Source organism: Montipora foliosa, chromosome 6 (genome assembly GCF_036669935.1).
Source record: "Montipora foliosa isolate CH-2021 chromosome 6, ASM3666993v2, whole genome shotgun sequence".
NCBI lineage: Eukaryota > Metazoa > Cnidaria > Anthozoa > Scleractinia > Acroporidae > Montipora > Montipora foliosa.
This window is the reverse complement of record NC_090874.1, coordinates 23300413-23320412: the sequence shown is the minus strand read 5'-3', so window position 1 is coordinate 23320412 and position 20000 is coordinate 23300413. Positions and strand designations below refer to the sequence as shown.

General features: G+C 38.0%; 1 protein-coding gene and 3 long non-coding RNA genes across 6 annotated transcripts in view; 1 reads left to right on the top strand and 3 right to left on the bottom strand.

Annotated features, from left to right (window-relative positions):
- Nucleotides 1-1501: 1501 nt before the first annotated feature.
- On the bottom strand, nucleotides 1502-3334 carry LOC138008890 (uncharacterized). The gene is made up of 2 exons (XR_011124289.1): nucleotides 2681-3334; nucleotides 1502-1750 (listed from the first exon to the last, which is right to left on the bottom strand). It is a non-coding gene; the product is annotated as an uncharacterized lncRNA (long non-coding RNA).
- A 3431-nt stretch (nucleotides 3335-6765) lies between these two features.
- On the bottom strand, nucleotides 6766-8571 carry LOC138008889 (uncharacterized). The gene is made up of 2 exons (XR_011124288.1): nucleotides 8003-8571; nucleotides 6766-6994 (listed from the first exon to the last, which is right to left on the bottom strand). It is a non-coding gene; the product is annotated as an uncharacterized lncRNA (long non-coding RNA).
- A 3202-nt stretch (nucleotides 8572-11773) lies between these two features.
- On the bottom strand, nucleotides 11774-14932 carry LOC138008887 (uncharacterized). Its single transcript, XR_011124287.1, has 2 exons — nucleotides 14364-14932; nucleotides 11774-12002 (listed from the first exon to the last, which is right to left on the bottom strand). It is a non-coding gene; the product is annotated as an uncharacterized lncRNA (long non-coding RNA).
- Nucleotides 14933-19660: 4728 nt separating this feature from the next.
- The window catches only part of LOC138006998 (cartilage matrix protein-like), an 18286-nt gene continuing 17946 nt past the window's right edge, over nucleotides 19661-20000 (top strand). Inside the window, exons 1-2 of one of the 3 annotated variants that reach the window (XM_068853651.1) lie at nucleotides 19661-19819; nucleotides 19931-20000. The exon at nucleotides 19931-20000 is cut by the window's right edge and continues 1 nt beyond it. The gene's annotated coding sequence lies outside the window, so the exon portion shown is untranslated. The remainder of the gene's footprint in view (nucleotides 19820-19930) is intronic. The other 2 variants (XM_068853652.1, XM_068853653.1) reach the window with 2 other exon arrangements.

Sequence of the window (20000 nt, the reverse complement as noted above, 5' to 3'; positions counted from 1 at the left end):
ACCTGACTGCTATATAGTCTGTTAGGGTCTGTCATTTTACCAAGGAGGATTTCAAACGGGATCTTCAGGTATATGAATATTGGTCTTGGTGGCATTCGCTTCATACGGAAAACTCAGTGAAATAGTCCAAAATATCATTATATTGGAACGAGAAAACTGAATCAAGCCATATATAGACGACTTTCACTGTTATGCGCTAATAAACGTAACTTGAAATGTGGTTAAATTTGGTTAGCAGTATAATGAAACGATTTACTCTTACCATTTGATGGAAATATATCAATCGATCGTTTGTTTTGAAGTTGTAACAGGGATCTCGTAGAAAGCAACAGTAGACAGATTAAACTTGATTTCCAGGCAGCAATGAGCGCGGGATAGCACTGCAAGTTTTCTTTGTAAAACTCCTGCATATAACTTTCATATAAAACCCTGTTTAACGACCACGAGGTAAATCTGTTCAGAGGTGGAGCCAACATCAATACAATTTAGCCTCTGGATTAAGATTCAAGTTCACAAAGTATTGCTCTCCTCTCCTGTGTTTTTCTTCTTTACATCAAGTACATTTAGCCATCCGGAGAAATTCTTGACTATTGCTACGTCATAGCCTTGTTTGCATGCACAAAAACAAAGATGGCGGATTTCAATTTCAATTTGCCTACTTTTGAAGCGTTATTGTTGACTATTTAAACACATTTAGTCCAAATGAGTGGTCAGATCAAGTATGACAATACCGGTAAAGAACTTTCGATTCAGAGAAAATTTTTCTAGACCGTACTTTCCCTTTAAACAAAACAACACACAAACAGCTGTAACAAACGTCGTGAAACTCATATTAATAGCATATCAATAGCTATTAATATGCTTTTACTATGTTTGTTACCGCTGTTTGTGTGTTGTGTATGATCAAACGTTTCTTAATTGTTCTTTTTTTGGTTTTTTTTTAAGAGAACTATTCAGCAGTACACCTGTTAACGTAGTTTCTTCTCCGACCGGTTTCGTCTGATTACAAAGACTTCTTCAGGGATAAAAAGCGAGTGAACTCTATTTACACCTACGGTTTACAGTATAAAGGGTGTTAACAAAGGACGAAATCACGATTTAAACTACGTGCAGGATATACGCGGGGCTCCTGCATTGCCTAAAAGTGTAATGCTTTAGTCCTCGGGCTCCCGTCACGAGAAAGTGTTGAAGTGAGTGAGAGAGAGAAGGAAAGAGAGAGAGGGGGAGAGGGAGGGAGGAATGAATTGAGTGAGTGAATGAGGGTAAAAGGGACGAAGAAATTGAGTGATTGAGTGGGTAAGTGAGTGAAGGAGTAGGGAGGGATCTAGTGAATTGGCCCTGTTCTTCATGGCCGAGCTCCATTCGATTAAAGAGGAAATCAGGAGTCTATAAGACGAACTACAATAGCTGTAATTTGCTTTAATGACAACCCATAGAAAAAAAAGAAAAGGTAAAAACACCCCTGAGGGAATAACTACGTCGTTTATGACTGCTACAAATGTGGACAAAATGAGAGTTGCCTTTAATAATGGTGCTGAAACTTTTTATTTCTCTTTCCTCTTTACAAAATAAATTACTGAACTGTTTTTGAGAAACAAATATTATCGTGATCGAAGGCGGTGTTTACTCTCTTTTGTCATTATTTCCTTTCGTATTGATCATCAAAGGACACAGCTGAAGCTTGCTCCCTTGCTTCACATTTAAGGCTTCTCGCCATTTGACAAATGCTTCGTACTTCCTCTCCATTTATCTGCTTGTGAGAAGAAAGCACAGATAGAGATAAATAAAGGTTATCTGCCAAAGAGACAGTGTAGCAGTAGCAATCATCATGGAAGATATTCCATAAATATGCTCGAGCTACTGTATCGTTAGCTTAGCCCGTTAACCTCATCGGAGTCAAGAGAAAATTCAGTCCTTGCACCGACACTTTTTAATTGTTAGCCTTTTTGCCTTCTTTTCCCTTCTCCCCGGAACACTGGTATGGCAAAAAAAAAAAAAAAAAAATCGAACGGTGGTACATCTTCAGTACAAAAAAAGGCAGTCAAAATACTGTCAGTGAAAGCCGTACTTGTTCTATTCTGTGCTTGTATCACAGCAATGCAACAAGCCGTTTCGTCAAACTGCTGAAAAGTGGTGTAAATTAGCCAGATGAGTCATTAAAAGCCCCTAGGAGAAGAATAATAGATATTCCTGTTGTTGTATGTTTGTAACCCTCGATGATGCCAATGCAATGCCACCCTTCTGGGTGGCATTATCCTCCTGGATAAGTTGACTCCCTCAGTTTTCTAGAATTCCTTCGAATCTCAGGATGGATCATCTCAAGGTGGATCAACAACTGGTCTGACGAATAGAAGATAGAAAAATAGATAGAATAAAAGAAGTTTTCTTGTTTGGACAATTCGAGTTGTAACCTTGAAATTTTTACTAAGGACGGTAAAGGCTTCACTGAGTGTTACGAGCATTCGATTCTTTTCATGAGCCTTTTATAACGAGGCTACATGTAGATCCTGGAAATTCAACTCTAGACCAAAGAGAAACATTTGTTGATTAAATAATATTTGTAGTTCAATTTAGAGAACGCATCCTGGAGTGATTGTGTTACTCTGTAGAGAAAAAAAAATTAGTACGCGAGTATTACCGTAAGTAGTCTCTAGGTCATCGCAATATAAATTCTCCAAACCTGTTGATTACTTTCCATTCGTCTTTTCCCTTCCCCATAGATTGTTGTGCGACCCATTGGAGCGAAGGCTTCTCCATGAGAAAGTAAACTTGCAATCACTAGAATAGTCGAGAGAATTTGGATGCTGATCACTTTCATCTTCAGCAAAATTATGCTGCGGAGATATACTTTTTAATATCTTTGTTTTTTTGGCACAAACTTTTCTCCTACGTTTATAAACGTTTCTTTTGTAACTTGATATGTTTAAGTGCTTCTTTGAGGTAAGACGAACCTTTCCATTTGCTCAGTTATAAATGTACTCCTTGACGAAGTTAATAATATTCCGCTTTCTGTATTACTACCGGTTTATCACATGAAAAGTAAACCAGTGACATCTTTCCAGGTCAAAATTCAAACTATCAGAGGGATTGAATTTATGTATTGAAGAGTCACCGTTTGACGGGTTTACAATTAAGAACGTGCATGTGAGATAATTAGGATTCATTTAAAGTATTCGCTTTGTTGGTGTTGTAGCTTTGGTTTAGGACATTCTTGTTTTGAATTGGGGAGAAATAACTTTCTCATTAAGTGGCTTGAAGTTAAAAAAAAAAAAAAATCAAACTTGCTTGCTTGACTTTTGGTTGTCCCTTTATCAGATGTACACTTTAATTTGAGTTTTTCTTCGGGAAAATACCACGCAACTTGCAACAAATCCGCTCGTATTGTACGTCAAACCATCACAACTACCACATTCGAGGGTTTGGCTCTTCCTCACTAGAAATCATGTGTTGTTCTTAATTGATTTGCGGTTCACTTTTATCTATAAACTCACTACCCACGTTTCGTCGGTTTGTGGCTATATTTTGTCCCTAACTTTCGTTGGTAAATGTGGAAAAAAACCTGAATAATTTGTAAAAATTTGAATTTTCTATAAGGCGCGCTCTATATGTGCCCACGCTGAGAAGATATACGACCTTTAACATTTAATGGACACTAAAATAAACAAATTATAAATGCAAAGTCCAAGTGATGGCAGTGCATTAAGACTTTGTGTGCTTTATTTGTTACCCGGAGTGTATGCGTAGTTTTTAACTCATTAGCATGATGCTAAATTGCTCATGATGTCTGGCCAATTTTATTTGTTAGTATAGGTAACCGCATGATTTCAAGTGCACTTTGGAATAAACAAGCACGAATAAATGTTTTCAAAGACGACCAAAATTCTATGAGCCCGTAGGGCGAGTGCAATTTGTAGTCTTTGAAAAAAATTACAAGTGCTTATCTATTCCAAAGTAATCATGTGATTACTTATTAATAATACACATTCAAGGCGTTCGATTCCTTTTAAACCCATACGGAATTTGCAATTTGGTTTCAGTCTTGCATATAACACCACAGTTAGCCAAACAACATTAGAAACAAAGTTCATCTGGTGATATCCGACGGCAAAAGATGCATTTGTTATCGAAGACCATTACTCGTCGGTTTGAAGATTCCAAATATCTATTTTTCACCGCCTGTCTTGTTTATCCGATTGACTTTCCATTATTGAGGTCCCTAAGGGTATATTTTGTTTAAAGACCACTAAAACGCTATTCGCGTTATAATGACTTTCGATGCCATTGCACGTGAAGTTCAATATTCTACTGGGACCACTGGATAAAATCTATGCATTAGTAAGTACCCTCTCAAATTTACCAAATATACTCTCAGAATACTCTACGCACAATGGCACTACCTAGCAGGGGAGGGACAGCAAAGACGTTTCATGACATGGGAAAAAAAGGGAGAAATGAATAGTAATAAGTAATAACACGACAAAACTTTCAGATGTTGCTCAATACACGTAGCAAGGCTTTTTCACAACAACAATTACCGCTGTTGGGGTGTACGCTTTCGAGGGGGATGAAACTAGACACATGTCTAGACTTGAGAACACATATAAAGATTTTAAAAAACCGAAGCTTACACCGGAAAATTAAAATTTAAAGAAAAGTTGTTTGACAATAAAAATCTGCGATAAAATATTATATAACAACATGGCACGACGTTTCGACGTTTCCAGAACGTCATTATCAAGTAAAAATGAAGTAATGAAATAGAGTATATATACATAGTGAAGATATCAATAAATTAAAAGGCATTAAAAGTTAAACAAAGAGTTTGGCCCTAGTGGAGTCGCTCTGGGTATTTAAATTGGGTCTTATTGTTCTTATGTATAACATTTCACAAACGAGACAATCCCATTTCGTGCTACATTTTTTAAGCATTCTAAACTGGCTCTCATTGAGTAAGTCAATGTTCCCATGGGCATCTCTCAGATGGCGACCAATGGCAGAATATCGATGATCAGCAATGCGTTGAAACAGATGTCGCGTCGTATATCCGACGTAATTTAAATCACACAAATCACATTTAAAGCAATAAACAACGCTATGCTGATTTACGATACGTGGCTTGATTTCTTTAAGCTTTAGATCCTGCTCAAGTTTCTTGCTTGAAACTTGCTTGCTTTCGGCCAAAGAAAAGTTGGCCGGCGAAAATAAAACGTGGATGGATTCCTCAAACGTGAAAACCTGACTGCTATATAGTCTGTTCGGGTCTGTCATTTTACCAAGGAGAATTTCAAGCGGGATCTTCAGGTATATGAATATTGGTCTTGGTGGCATTCGCTTCATACGGAAAACTCAGTGAAATAGTCCAAAATATCATTATATTGGAACGAGAAAACTGAATCAAGCCATATATAGACGACTTTCACTTTTATGCGCTAATAAACGTAACTTGAAATGTGGTTAAATTTGGTTAGCAGTATAATGAAACGATTTACTCTTACCATTTGATGGTAATATATCAATCGATCGTTTGTTTTGAAGTTGTAACAGGGATCTCGTAAAAAGCCACAGTAGACAGATTAAACTTGATTTCCAGGCATTTATTTTACAGCAATGAGCGCGGGATAGCACTGCAAGTTTTCTTTGTAAAACTCCTGCATATAACTTTCATATAAAACCCTGTTTAACGACCACGAGGTAAATCTGTTCAGAGGTGGAGCCAACATCAATACAATTTAGCCTCTGGATTAAGATTCAAGTTCACAAAGTATTGCTGTCCTCTCCTGTGTTTTTCTTCTTTACATCAAGTACATTTAGCCATCCGGAGAAATTCGTGACTATTGCTACGTCATAGCCTTGTTTGCATGCACAAAAACAAAAATGGCGGATTTCAATTTCAATTTTCCTATTTTTGAAGCGTTATTGTTGACTATTTAAACACATTTAGTCCAAATGAGTGGTCAGATCAAGTATGACAATACCGGTAAAGAACTTTCGATTCAGAGAAAATTTTTCTAGACCGTACTTTCCCTTTAAACAAAAGAACACACAAACAGCGGTAACAAACGTCGTGAAACGCATATGAATAGCATATCAATAGCTATTAATATGCTTTTACTATGTTTGTTACCGCTGTTTGTGTGTTGTCTATGATCAAACGTTTCTTAATTGTCTTTTTTGTTTTTTTTTTTTAAGAGAACTATTCAGCAGTACACTTGTCAACGTAGTTTCTTCTCCGACCGGTTTCGTCTGATTACAAAGACTTCCTCAGGGATAAAAAGCGAGTGAACTCTATTTACACCTACGGTTTACAGTATAAAGGGTGTTAACAGAGGAAGACATCACGATATAAACTACGTGCAGGATATACGCGGGGCTCCTGCATTGCCTAAAAGTGTAATGCTTTAGTCCTCGGGCTCCCGTCACGAGAAAGTGTTGAAGTGAGTGAGAGAGAGAAGGAAAGAGAGAGAGGGGGAGAGGGAGGGAGGAATGAATTGAGTGAGTGAATGAGGGTAAAAGGGACGAAGAAATTGAGTGATTGAGTGGGTAAGTGAGTGAAGGAGTAGGGAGGGATCTAGTGAATTGGCCCTGTTCTTCATGGCCGAGCTCCATTCGATTAAAGAGGAAATCAGGAGTCTATAAGACGAACTACAATAGCTGTAATTTGATTTAATGACAACCCATCGAAAAAAAAGAAAAGGTAAAAACACCCCTGAGGGAATAACTACGTCGTTTATGACTGCTACAAATGTGGACAAAATGAGAGTTGCCTTTAATAATGGTGCTGAAACTTTTTATTTCTCTTTCCTCTTTACAAAATAAATTACTGAACTGTTTTTGAGAAACAAATATTATCGTGATCGAAGGCGGTGTTTACTCTCTTTTGTCATTATTTCCTTTCGTATTGATCATCAAAGGACACAGCTGAAGCTTGCTCCCTTGCTTCACATTTAAGGCTTCTTGCCATTTGACAAATGCTTCGTACTTCCTCTCCATTTATCTGCTTGTGAGAAGAAAGCACAGATAGAGATAAGTAAAGGTTATCTTCCAAAGAGACAGTGTAGCAGTAGCAATCATCATGGAAGATATTCCATAAATATGCTCGAGCTACTGTATCGTTAGCTTAGCCCGTCAACCTCATCGGAGTCAAGAGAAAATTCAGTCCTTGCACCGACACTTTTTAATTGTTAGCCTTTTTGTCTTCTTTTCCCTTCTCCCCGGAACACTGGTATGGCAAAAAAAAAAAAAAAAAAAAAAAAAAAAAAATCGAACGGTGGTACATCTTCAGTACAAAAAAAGGCAGTCAAAATACTGTCAGTGAAAGCCGTACTTGTTCTATTCCGTGCTTGTATCACAGCAATGCAACAAGCCGTTTCGTCAAACTGCTGAAAAGTGGTGTAAATTAGCCAGATGAGTCATTAAAAGCCCCTAGGAGAAGAATAATAGATATTTCTGTTGTTGTATGTTTGTAACCCTCGATGATGCCAATCCAATGCCACCCTTCTGGGTGGCATTATCCTCCTGGATAAGTTGACTCCCTCAGTTTTCTAGAATTCCTTCGAATGTCAATTGTTGCTTGCAGGTGATTTCGATACCGTGGCATTTCCTCAATATTTCAGGCTTGTTAGAAAGAAAAATGGGATACGAGGAAGGTGGATCAACAACTGGTCTGACGAATAGAAGATAGAAAAATAGATAGAATAAAAGAAGTTTTCTTGTTTGGACAATTCGAGTTGTAACCTTGAAATTTTTACTAAGGACGGTAAAGGCTTCACTGAGTGTTACGAGCATTCGATTCTTTTCATGAGCCTTTTATAACGAGGCTACATGTAGATCCTGGAAATTCAACTCTAGACCAAAGAGAAACATTTGTTGATTAAATAATATTTGTAGTTCAATTTAGAGAACGCATCCTGGAGTGATTGTGTTACTCTGTAGAGAAAAAAAATTAGTACGCGAGTATTACCGTAAGTAGTCTCTAGGTCATCGCAATATAAATTCTCCAAACCTGTTGATTACTTTCCATTCGTCTTTTCCCTTCCCCATAGATTGTTGTGCGACCCATTGGAGCGAAGGCTTCTCCATGAGAAAGTAAACTTGCAATCACTAGAATAGTCGAGAGAATTTGGATGCTGATCACTTTCATCTTCAGCAAAATTATGCTGCGGAGATATACTTTTTAATATCTTTGTTTTTTTGGCACAAACTTTTCTCCTACGTTTATAAACGTTTCTTTTGTAACTTGATATGTTTAAGTGCTTCTTTGAGGTAAGACGAACCTTTCCATTTGCTCAGTTATAAATGTACTCCTAGACGAAGTTAATAATATTCCGCTTTCTGTATTACTACCGGTTTATCACATGAAAAGTAAACCAGTGACATCTTTCCAGGTCAAAATTCAAACTATCAGAGGGATTGAATTTATGTATTGAAGAGTCACCGTTTGACGGGTTTACAATTAAGAACGTGCATGTGAGATAATTAGGATTCATTTAAAGTATTCGCTTTGTTGGTGTTGTAGCTTTGGTTTAGGACATTCTTGTTTTGAATTGGGGAGAAATAACTTTCTCATTAAGTGGCTTGAAGTTAAAAAAAAAAAAAATCAAACTTGCTTGCTTGACTTTTGGTTGTCCCTTTATCAGATGTACACTTTAATTTGAGTTTTTCTTCGGGAAAATACCACGCAACTTGCAACAAATCCGCTCGTATTGTACGTCAAACCATCACAACTACCACATTCGAGGGTTTGGCTCTTCCTCACCCACGCCAGTGGGTTTTAACTCATTAGCATGATGCTAAATTGCTCATGATGTCTGGCCAATTTTGTTTGTTAGTATAGGTAACCGCATGATTTCAAGTGCACTTTGGAATAAACAAGCACGAATAAATGTTTTCAAAGACGATCAAAATTGTACGAGCCCGTAGGGCGAGTGCAATTTGTAGTCTTTGAAAAAAATTACAAGTGCTTATCTATTCCAAAGTAATCATGTGATTACTTATTAATAATACACATTCAAGGCGTTCGATTCCTTTTAAACCCATACGGAATTTGCAATTTTGTTTCAGTCTTGCATATAACACCACAGTTAGCCAAACAACATTAGAAACAAAACTCATCTGGTGATATCCGACGGCAAAAGATGCATTTGTTATCGAAGACCATTACTCGTCGGTTTGAAGATTCCAAATATCTATTTTTCACCGCCTGTCTTGTTTATCCGATTGACTTTCCATTATTGAGGTCCCTAAGGGTATATTTTGTTTAAAGACCACTAAAACGCTATTCGCGTTATAATGACTTTCGATGCCATTGCACGTGAAGTTCAATATTCTACTGGGACCACTGGATAAAATCTATGCATTAGTAAGTACCCCCTCAAATTTACCAAACATACTCTCAGAATACTCTACGCACAATGGCACTACCTAGCAGGGGAGGGACAGCAAAGACGTTTCATGACATGGGAAAAAAAGGGAGAAATGAATAGTAATAAGTAATAACACGACAAAACTTTCAGATGTTGCTCAATACACGTAGCAAGGCTTTTTCACAACAACAATTACCGCTGTTGGGGTGTACGCTTTCGAGGGGGATGAAACTAGACACATGTCTAGACTTGAGAACACATATAAAGATTTTAAAAAACCGAAGCTTACACCGGAAAATTAAAATTTAAAGAAAAGTTGTTTGACAATAAAAATCTGCGATTAATATTATAAAACAACATGGCACGACGTTTCGACGTTTCCAGAACGTCATTATCAAGTAAAAATGAAGTAATGAAATAGAGTATATATATATAGTGAAGATATCAATAAATTAAAAGGCATTAAAAGTTAAACAATGAGTTTGGCCCTAGTGGAGTCGCTCTGGGTATTTAAATTGGGTCTTATTGTTCTTATGTATAACATTTCACAAACGAGACAATCCCATTTCGTGCTACATTTTTTAAGCATTCTAAACTGGCTCTCATTGAGTAAGTCAATGTTCCCATGGGCATCTCTCAGATGGCGACCAATGGCAGAATATCGATGATCAGCAATGCGTTGAAACAGATGTCGCGTCGTATATCCGACGTAATTTAAATCACACAAATCACATTTAAAGCAATAAACAACGCTATGCTGATTTACGATACGTGGCTTGATTTCTTTAAGCTTTAGATCCTGCTCAAGTTTCTTGCTTGAAACGTGCTTGCTTTCGGCCAAAGAAAAGTTGGCCGGCGAAAATAAAACGTGGATGGATTCCTCAAACGTGAAAACCTGACTGCTATATAGTCTGTTCGGGTCTGTCATTTTACCAAGGAGAATTTCAAGCGGGATCTTCAGGTATATGAATATTGGTCTTGGTGGCATTCGCTTCATACGGAAAACTCAGTGAAATGGTCCAAAATATCATTATATTGGAACGAGAAAACTGAATCAAGCCATATATAGACGACTTTCACTTTTTTGCGCTAATAAACGTAACTTGAAATGTGGTTAAATTTGGTTAGCAGTATAATGAAACGATTTACTCTTACCATTTGATGGTAATATATCAATCGATCGTTTGTTTTGAAGTTGTAACAGGGATCTCGTAAAAAGCCACAGTAGACAGATTAAACTTGATTTCCAGGCATTTATTTTACAGCAATGAGCGCGGGATAGCACTGCAAGTCTTCTTTGTAAAACTCCTGCATATAACTTTCATATAAAACCCTGTTTAACGACCACGAGGTAAATCTGTTCAGAGGTGGAGCCAACATCAATACAATTTAGCCTCTGGATTAAGATTCAAGTTCACAAAGTATTGCTGTCCTCTCCTGTGTTTTTCTTCTTTACATCAAGTACATTTAGCCATCCGGAGAAATTCGTGCCTATTGCTACGTCATAGCCTTGTTTGCATGCACAAAAACAAAAATGGCGGATTTCAATTTCAATTTTCCTATTTTTGAAGCGTTATTGTTGACTATTTAAACACATTTAGTCCAAATGAGTGGTCAGATCAAGTATGACAATACCGGTAAAGAACTTTCGATTCAGAGAAAATTTTTCTAGACCGTACTTTCCCTTTAAACAAAACAACACACAAACAGCGGTAACAAACGTCGTGAAACGCATATGAATAGCATATCAATAGCTATTAATATGCTTTTACTATGTTTGTTACCGCTGTTTGTGTGTTGTCTATGATCAAACGTTTCTTACTTGTCTTTTTTGTTTTTTTTTTTTAAGAGAACTATTCAGCAGTACACTTGTCAACGTAGTTTCTTCTCCGACCGGTTTCGTCTGATTACAAAGACTTCCTCAGGGATAAAAAGCGAGTGAACTCTATTTACACCTACGGTTTACAGTATAAAGGGTGTTAACAGAGGAAGACATCACGATATAAACTACGTGCAGGATATACGCGGGGCTCCTGCATTGCCTAAAAGTGTAATGCTTTAGTCCTCGGGCTCCCGTCACGAGAAAGTGTTGAAGTGAGTGAGAGAGAGAGGGGGAGAGGGAGGGAGGAATGAATTGAGTGAGTGAATGAGGGTAAAAGGGACGAAGAAATTGAGTGATTGAGTGGGTAAGTGAGTGAAGGAGTAGGGAGGGATCTAGTGAATTGGCCCTGTTCTTCATGGCCGAGCTCCATTCGATTAAAGAGGAAATCAGGAGTCTATAAGACGAACTACAATAGCTGTAATTTGCTTTAATGACAACCCATAGAAAAAAAAGAAAAGGTAAAAACACCCCTGAGGGAATAACTACGTCGTTTATGACTGCTACAAATGTGGACAAAATGAGAGTTGCCTTTAATAATGGTGCTGAAACTTTTTATTTCTCTTTCCTCTTTACAAAATAAATTACTGAACTGTTTTTGAGAAACAAATATTATCGTGATCGAAGGCGGTGTTTACTCTCTTTTGTCATTATTTCCTTTCGTATTGATCATCAAAGGACACAGCTGAAGCTTGCTCCCTTGCTTCACATTTAAGGCTTCTCGCCATTTGACAAATGCTTCGTACTTCCTCTCCATTTATCTGCTTGTGAGAAGAAAGCACAGATAGAGATAAGTAAAGGTTATCTTCCAAAGAGACAGTGTAGCAGTAGCAATCATCATGGAAGATATTCCATAAATATGCTCGAGCTACTGTATCGTTAGCTTAGCCCGTTAACCTCATCGGAGTCAAGAGAAAATTCAGTCCTTGCACCGACACTTTTTAATTGTTAGCCTTTTTGTCTTCTTTTCCCTTCTCCCCGGAACACTGGTATGGCAAAAAAAAAAAAAAAAAAAAAAAAAAATCGAACGGTGGTACATCTTCAGTACAAAAAAAGGCAGTCAAAATACTGTCAGTGAAAGCCGTACTTGTTCTATTCTGTGCTTGTATCACAGCAATGCAACAAGCCGTTTCGTCAAACTGCTGAAAAGTGGTGTAAATTAGCCAGATGAGTCATTAAAAGCCCCTAGGAGAAGAATAAAACGCGTTCCAAACTAAAATGGGTTTTTCCAAAACCAATATTTTCCGTTGAGAAAGTGAATATTCCTCGGAGCCTATACGCTGTTCATTGAAAATCTTATCATTCCTAACAACAACGAAACCGGTTCAGTAAAGAAACCCTTTATTTGACCTTCACAATTTGGCAGTCAGTTAAACATGCCAGTAAAACTTCTGAATATGCTTACCCTAAGAAAAATTGATCTCACCGCATGCAGAATAAAAATCTGCTAAAACTGAATTACATCGGCAGGGACGATTTTCCCCCGATGCAGAAATTCTGCATCATGTGCAGTCGTTAAAATAGGCTTAAAATTTACTGAATTCAACTACCATGCAGAAATTTTGCACGCAGTAAAATCCGTGAAAATCTACAGAAACTGGACTACATCTGAAGCGACTATTTTCCCCCGATGTAGACATTCTGCATCATGTGCAGTGGTTAAAATAGGCCTAGAATTTACTGAATTCAGCTACCATGCAGAAATTCTGTACGCGGTAAAATCCGTGAAAATCTAAAGAAACTGAGCTATATCGACAGCGACTATTTTCCCCCGATGCAGAAATTCTACACGCGGTAAAATCCGTGAAAATTACTTAATGCAGCTACAGATGCAGAAATTCTGCACGCGGTAAAATCCATGAAAATCTACAGAAACTGGACTACATCAGCAGCGACTATTTTCCTCCGGTGCAGAAACCATGTTCAGTGGCTAAAACAGGCCTAAAAATGACTGAATTCAGCTGCAGAAATCGCCAGAAACTGATGCATCACACAATTGTTGTTAGTAAAAGTATCGAATTTATTGGAAAATGAAATTTGCAGAATTTCTGCATCCAACGTTTTCAGCCACTAGGCTGAGATGCAGAATTTCTGCATCACACAGTTGTTGTGGAAAATGTACAGAATTTATCAGAAAGTAAGATTTACAGAATTTCTGCATCAAAAATTTTCAAGCCATGCAGAATTTCTGCATCGTTCATTTGCGTTAGATAAACTATACTGGAATTTGTCTGCAGCCTGTAGTCCTGTGGACAAGAACACCTTTTCCTTACTGCAGTTTTCTAGCCCATTTTTTGTCTCCGTTTGTTAACCGTAATTTTTGATTGTATATTTTTAGAGAAAATATGAGTGCAGAGTAATTATGATCTATTAAAACAACTGTTTGAAATCGTGATTCGGTCGTGTTAACAGTGTATCACTCCAACTTTTGATATTACTGCAGTCAAGTCTTTTAAGTTCCTGTCGGAAATCACGTTTTATGCACAACGAAAGTGAGCTTTTTTGACGGAATTTTGTATTTTGGAAAAACCCATTTTAGTTTGGAACGCGTTACAATAGATATTTCTGTTGTTGTATGTTTGTAACCCTCGATGATGCCAATCCAATGCCACCCTTCTGGGTGGCATTATCCTCCTGGATAAGTTGACTCCCTCAGTTTTCTAGAATTCCTTCGAATGTCAATTGTTGCTTGCAGGTGATTTCGATACCGTGGCATTTCCTCAATATTTCAGGCTTGTTAGAAAGAAAAATGGGATACGAGGAAGGTGGATCAACAACTGGTCTGACGAATAGAAGATAGAAAAATAGATAGAATAAAAGAAGTTTTCTTGTTTGGACAATTCGAGTTGTAACCTTGAAATTTTTACTAAGGACGGTAAAGGCTTCACTGAGTGTTACGAGCATTCGATTCTTTTCATGAGCCTTTTATAACGAGGCTACATGTAGATCCTGGAAATTCAACTCTAGACCAAAGAGAAACATTTGTTGATTAAATAATATTTGTAGTTCAATTTAGAGAACGCATCCTGGAGTGATTGTGTTACTCTGTAGAGAAAAAAAAATTAGTACGCGAGTATTACCGTAAGTAGTCTCTAGGTCATCGCAATATAAATTCTCCAAACCTGTTGATTACTTTCCATTCGTCTTTTCCCTTCCCCATAGATTGTTGTGCGACCCATTGGAGCGAAGGCTTCTCCATGAGAAAGTAAACTTGCAATCACTAGAATAGTCGAGAGAATTTGGATGCTGATCACTTTCATCTTCAGCAAAATTATGCTGCGGAGATATACTTTTTAATATCTTTGTTTTTTTGGCACAAACTTTTCTCCTACGTTTATAAACGTTTCTTTTGTAACTTGATATGTTTAAGTGCTTCTTTGAGGTAAGACGAACCTTTCCATTTGCTCAGTTATAAATGTACTCCTTGACGAAGTTAATAATATTCCGCTTTCTGTATTACTACCGGTTTATCACATGAAAAGTAAACCAGTGACATCTTTCCAGGTCAAAATTCAAACTATCAGAGGGATTGAATTTATGTATTGAAGAGTCACCGTTTGACGGGTTTACAATTAAGAACGTGCATGTGAGATAATTAGGATTCATTTAAAGTATTCGCTTTGTTGGTGTTGTAGCTTTGGTTTAGGACATTCTTGTTTTGAATTGGGGAGAAATAACTTTCTCATTAAGTGGCTTGAAGTTAAAAAAAAAAAAAAAATCAAACTTGCTTGCTTGACTTTTGGTTGTCCCTTTATCAGATGTACACTTTAATTTGAGTTTTTCTTCGGGAAAATACCACGCAACTTGCAACAAATCCGCTCGTATTGTACGTCAAACCATCACAACTACCACATTCGAGGGTTTGGCTCTTCCTCACCCACGCCAGTGGAACTAGAAATCCTGTGTTGTTCTTAATTGATTCGCGGTTCACTTTTATCTATAAACTCACTACCCACGTTTCGTCGGTTTGTGGCTATATTTTGTCCCTAACTTTCGTTGGTAAATGTGGAAAAAAACCTGAATAATTTGTGAAAATTTGCATTTTCTATAAGGCGCGCTCTATATGTGCCCACGCTGAGAAGATATACAACCTTTAACATTTAATGGACACTAAATTATAAATGCAAAGTCCAAGTGATGGCAGTGCATTAAGACTTTGTGTGCTTTATTCGTTACCCGGAGTGTATACGTAGTTTTTAACTCATTAGCATGATGCTAAATTGCTCATGATGTCTGGCCAATTTTATTTGTTAGTATAGGTAACCGCATGATTTCAAGTGCACTTTGGAATAAACAAGCACGAATAAATGTTTTCAAAGACTACCAAAATTCTACGAGCCCGTAGGGCGAGTGCAATTTGTAGTCTTTGAAAAAAATTACAAGTGCTTATCTATTCCAAAGTAATCATGTGATTACTTATTAATAATACACATGAAAAAATTCGAGATGGTTAAAGGGATACCCTACACCTCATAGCAACTTTTGCTTAAAAGGTAGTCAGTTAACATCATAATTACGGAAAAAACGATAAAATACATGTAAGCAAAAACTAGAAAAGTCTGCAAATCGCCAAGAAATAACAAAAATGTTGGTCAGTATAAAATATGGACTGCGTACTGCGGACTCAGACTGCGGACCGGGTATAAAACGCGTGGACCAGGTATAAAACGTGGACTGCGGACCGGGTATAAAACAAGGAACAGGTATAAACGCGAACTGCTGACTAGCTATGAAGCAAGGACTAAGTTTTCAAAAACGGAGAATAGAACAAAACTTGGTTTGTACTGGCCCAGATACAGATACAGGCCTTGAGTACTTTTATTCCGTGTCAAGATATTGTCACGTACACAGAAATGCTCAGTTACAACATTGACTAGACTAGAGAAAGTAAGAGTAGAGACTTTACTCCACGAATTTAAAGAGGAAAGGGAAAGGAAAGGAACTTTATTCAAGCGTCTAGTCGTTCTACATTCGCGCACTAAAATCAAGTCAAACACTATAGTGGAAAATTTGCTATGGGGAAGAAAGGAAACACTTTTGGCATAACTTTAACCCCACGTATATTTCCATTTTTCATATTAAAGTCCTCTGACTGTTGTTGTCGTAGTTCGAGCCAGGATGGTCAGATGAATTCAACACACACGTAGAGTGTTTTGGCTCGTCACGCAATCCTTACTTCGAAAGTCTGCGTAACAGGCTTCAGATAAAGTCGGTACTGTGTACGTTTAAATCATCGCTGTTTGCAGACGGACCCGTGCGACACTGGGGTGAACAAAAAGTTGTATCAATCGCAACAAAATGTTTATTTCGCGAATAAATAACGAGATACCCGTCCAAACATCACAGTGCATGGACTCTGTTCCAAAGATCTGTTAATGATTGACAGGCCACATGACGTCATGTGCACGGAATGCGCATAACGAAATATTTCTAAATTTTTACTGGCTTGCCAGTATGGCAATCCCAGTCGGAAAATGAGCAATATTTCTCTGTTGTTTTATTATTATTTATTTTTTTCCGTGTTGGTAAAAGTCTTGCCTGTCACACCCTGCGTATTTTGTTAGGTTTGATGGGGTTGGGGTAATGCGTAGATTTCTCTGGTGCACACAGGAGAACACTGATTTCATTAAGTTGCAATGGCGTCGAAAGTCATTGTATCGCGACCAAAACCCTATTGTTTATTAGCCAATAATAATCCAGAATTTCGATGTGTAATTTGCACTGGTATTACACTTTTTGCACTGTGTTACACTTGAATTGCACTGCTCTCAGCCAATCAGAATCGAGTAATTTTTATATACAGAATTTAAATATACAGAAAGAAGCCCTCTTTTTTCAAAATCTTTCTAATGTATTCGAAAGAGAATAATTTCCCTTCTCGACGGACATGAAAACAGCACTCTGCGGTAATCTATCGTCTATGCTTCGAAAGCAGAATCGACGACAGGTTTCAACAAAGAAACTTGATTTTCTCTTCCTCTTGCATAACGTAACTGTCCATAGCCTCCGCAAGTCTTCCTTTCAAATTCTCTTTCACCAGTCGGGTAAAATATGACCTAAAATTTCAAAACTTATAAGTGATGACTTCGGCTGTGCTTCGGTTCTCTAATAGGGCTATGACTTGTTTCCATATCTTAGAATGCCCTTGGACGATGGGGGCCTGGGTTCCTAACAATTACACGATGTCATTATCGGACGAGCTTACGCTGTAAAAATATGAAAAACAGGCAGAATTAGAGCTTAACGTAAAAAAAAAAGCGTTTCTGAGCTAAGCCGCGCTGATCTACAGTATTTAGTTCTACGCGTACCACTTTGAACATGATGCTTTATTACGTCAAACGTACTGCAGAAATTATTTATCATACAGACCGTGAAAACTTATACACGAAAGTTTGAATTGAAAACAAAACTTGACAAACAAAAGAGAAAAGAAAATAACCAATAGAAGACTGGATGCATTATTCTTGTCAAAACTCTGTGAATATATTTAAATCAAAAGCAACGGTCAAATAAAGCAAAAGGAATATATAAGTAAACAATTCAAAATAATACGGTTAACAAGTTTTTCCTAACGACACTTCCACTTTTGGCCGTGCCTATTTGACATTTCTCATTCCCAGGCAGTTCAGTGGTAAGCTTCTTGAACCAATGTTTGGCCAAAGGCCTTGTGAAAATGTCTGCTAGCATCTCATTAGTGGCATCGTATTTCACATAACGAAAGTGATATCGTATATCAATATGCTTGGTCCTGGCATTACCAACAGGATTCTTCAATCATGTACGTCCAATACACACGAACTGAATCGGGTCGTTCAACGTTCAAGTCGACCCGACTGACGGAGGTCAGGTCGTGATTGCCCGAAGTGAAGGTTTCATCGATCTTCTTCTTAGTGTCTCGATGGATCGTGTCGGATGGTGATGGGTCGTACGAACCGACAAGGCTTAAGACGACCCCACTATTTAGCAGTCAGGTGGTGACAAACGGTGCGCTGTGCAACAAGCGCGCTAGAAATGTATATGCCTCCATTCCATCAATTTATTACCAAATTCATGTCACCATAGAGCGGTTTTCAATTGAGTGTCGAAAGTAATTAGCGAATTACGTTGGTTTTGCATTACTTCACTCAGTGGTCGGTTCAAAGTTCTTGGCCCGCTTTTTTAACCGATCAGAAGCGAAACCAAAACCAATCGTGGCTCGCGCGTGCACATTTTCCCGCGCTTTGTGTCGGCTACGTGTAACTAATTTGGAGTTTTGATTGGCCAAAGTAATTACTTTGGTTTTGGCTTTACGACACTCGATTGAAACTCGCTCTATTTTCACCAATGACAATGATCAACACCCGCAATTTTTGTATTCGCTCTTACGAAGGGATAACGCTCAAAACGTCAATGCACCTCAAGAGCGCTTGTTAGCGAGCGCGGTCTGTTCAAATACCCGATAGTTCCATGTTAAGTAATTGTTGCAGTACAGACAAACATTTCGCACTTACTAGTAAAATATCAGTGGATATACTAGGCAAAATTATGCAAGAAGTTTAAGGAACTTCTTGAGGCATCCCCTCGGTGATGGGTTATGCCTTTTGGAGATTACACAATGACTCTGGAAGTCTTGCCTAGTAGTCGTGAGAGCAATCGCCTCCCACCAATGTGGTCCGGGTTCGATTCCCAGACTCGGCTCTATTCTGCTCCGAGAGCTTTTTCTCCAGCTAATCCTGTTTCTCCCTCTCCTCAAAAACTAACCTTTGATTTACGTTAATTTGTACATTTCAGTTTACAGTGCCCTTAATTAATTCTACAGCGCCAGAAGACTAGACAGTTAAATAAAGTTCCTACCCTTTGACTTTTTCTCATGAAATGACTAAAAGAACGCCAGTGTGCATTTATCCAAGAATGACCATTATTCATTGAAATATCAAAATAAGTACAAGATATATTTGCGGCCCGATCGCGTGTTGTGAAGATGAAAAACGTGAACCGAAAAGAAAAAAAAGAGCGAGCTGAATTCATTAAGTTGTAAATGTAATAATAAACACTTAATGACTGGTCCCGAGGGAAACAGTTCATTTTGTTTCCCGAGAATCGCAAAGTTTCCCCGAGGCGCAGCCGAAGGAAACATTGAACTTCAACAATGATTTCAAGAGGGACCGATGGAGCTAATATACAAAATATATCCGCTCACAAGGTGTTTCATTATTGGCTGGAAAATTTCTGTGCTGGCAATCCCGTGCGTGGCAGGGGTTCTTTCAGACGATTGCTTAATAGCGTAGTTTTTATTTAGGAAAAGGAAAAGCGTGTTTTTCAGCGAGTGCGGTCGAGTTTCGCAGTGTTTCCTGGGAAATATGTCAACTGGCAAGCTTGCTATCAAATCTGTGGCGCGACATGTGACGAACAGGTCATGTGACAGATGTCAATTGATTTTGGAAGCAAAGGACGAGTATCGTCATTCAAAATTCAGTTATTTGCTCCGCTTCCATCGTTTCTGGAGAAACCAGAGTTGGGCTTCTTCTATTTGTTCTGTGGACTCCTCACGTGGTTCTATCGCAACGTTCGCGTTCCTCATTTTATTTTCTAGGGACAGGTAAGCTTCTTAACCTTTATTGCACATTGACATGCTGCATTACTTTGAATCAATTTTCCGAATTCGCGCTCTGATATTATGATTTGTCTCTTCTCTGGCGCTGCGCGCCAGCCCTTTCTATCTCCTGTTCAAACGAGATTCTTCATTCTACCGTCATTTGGGAAAAGAAGTTTGCATTAAA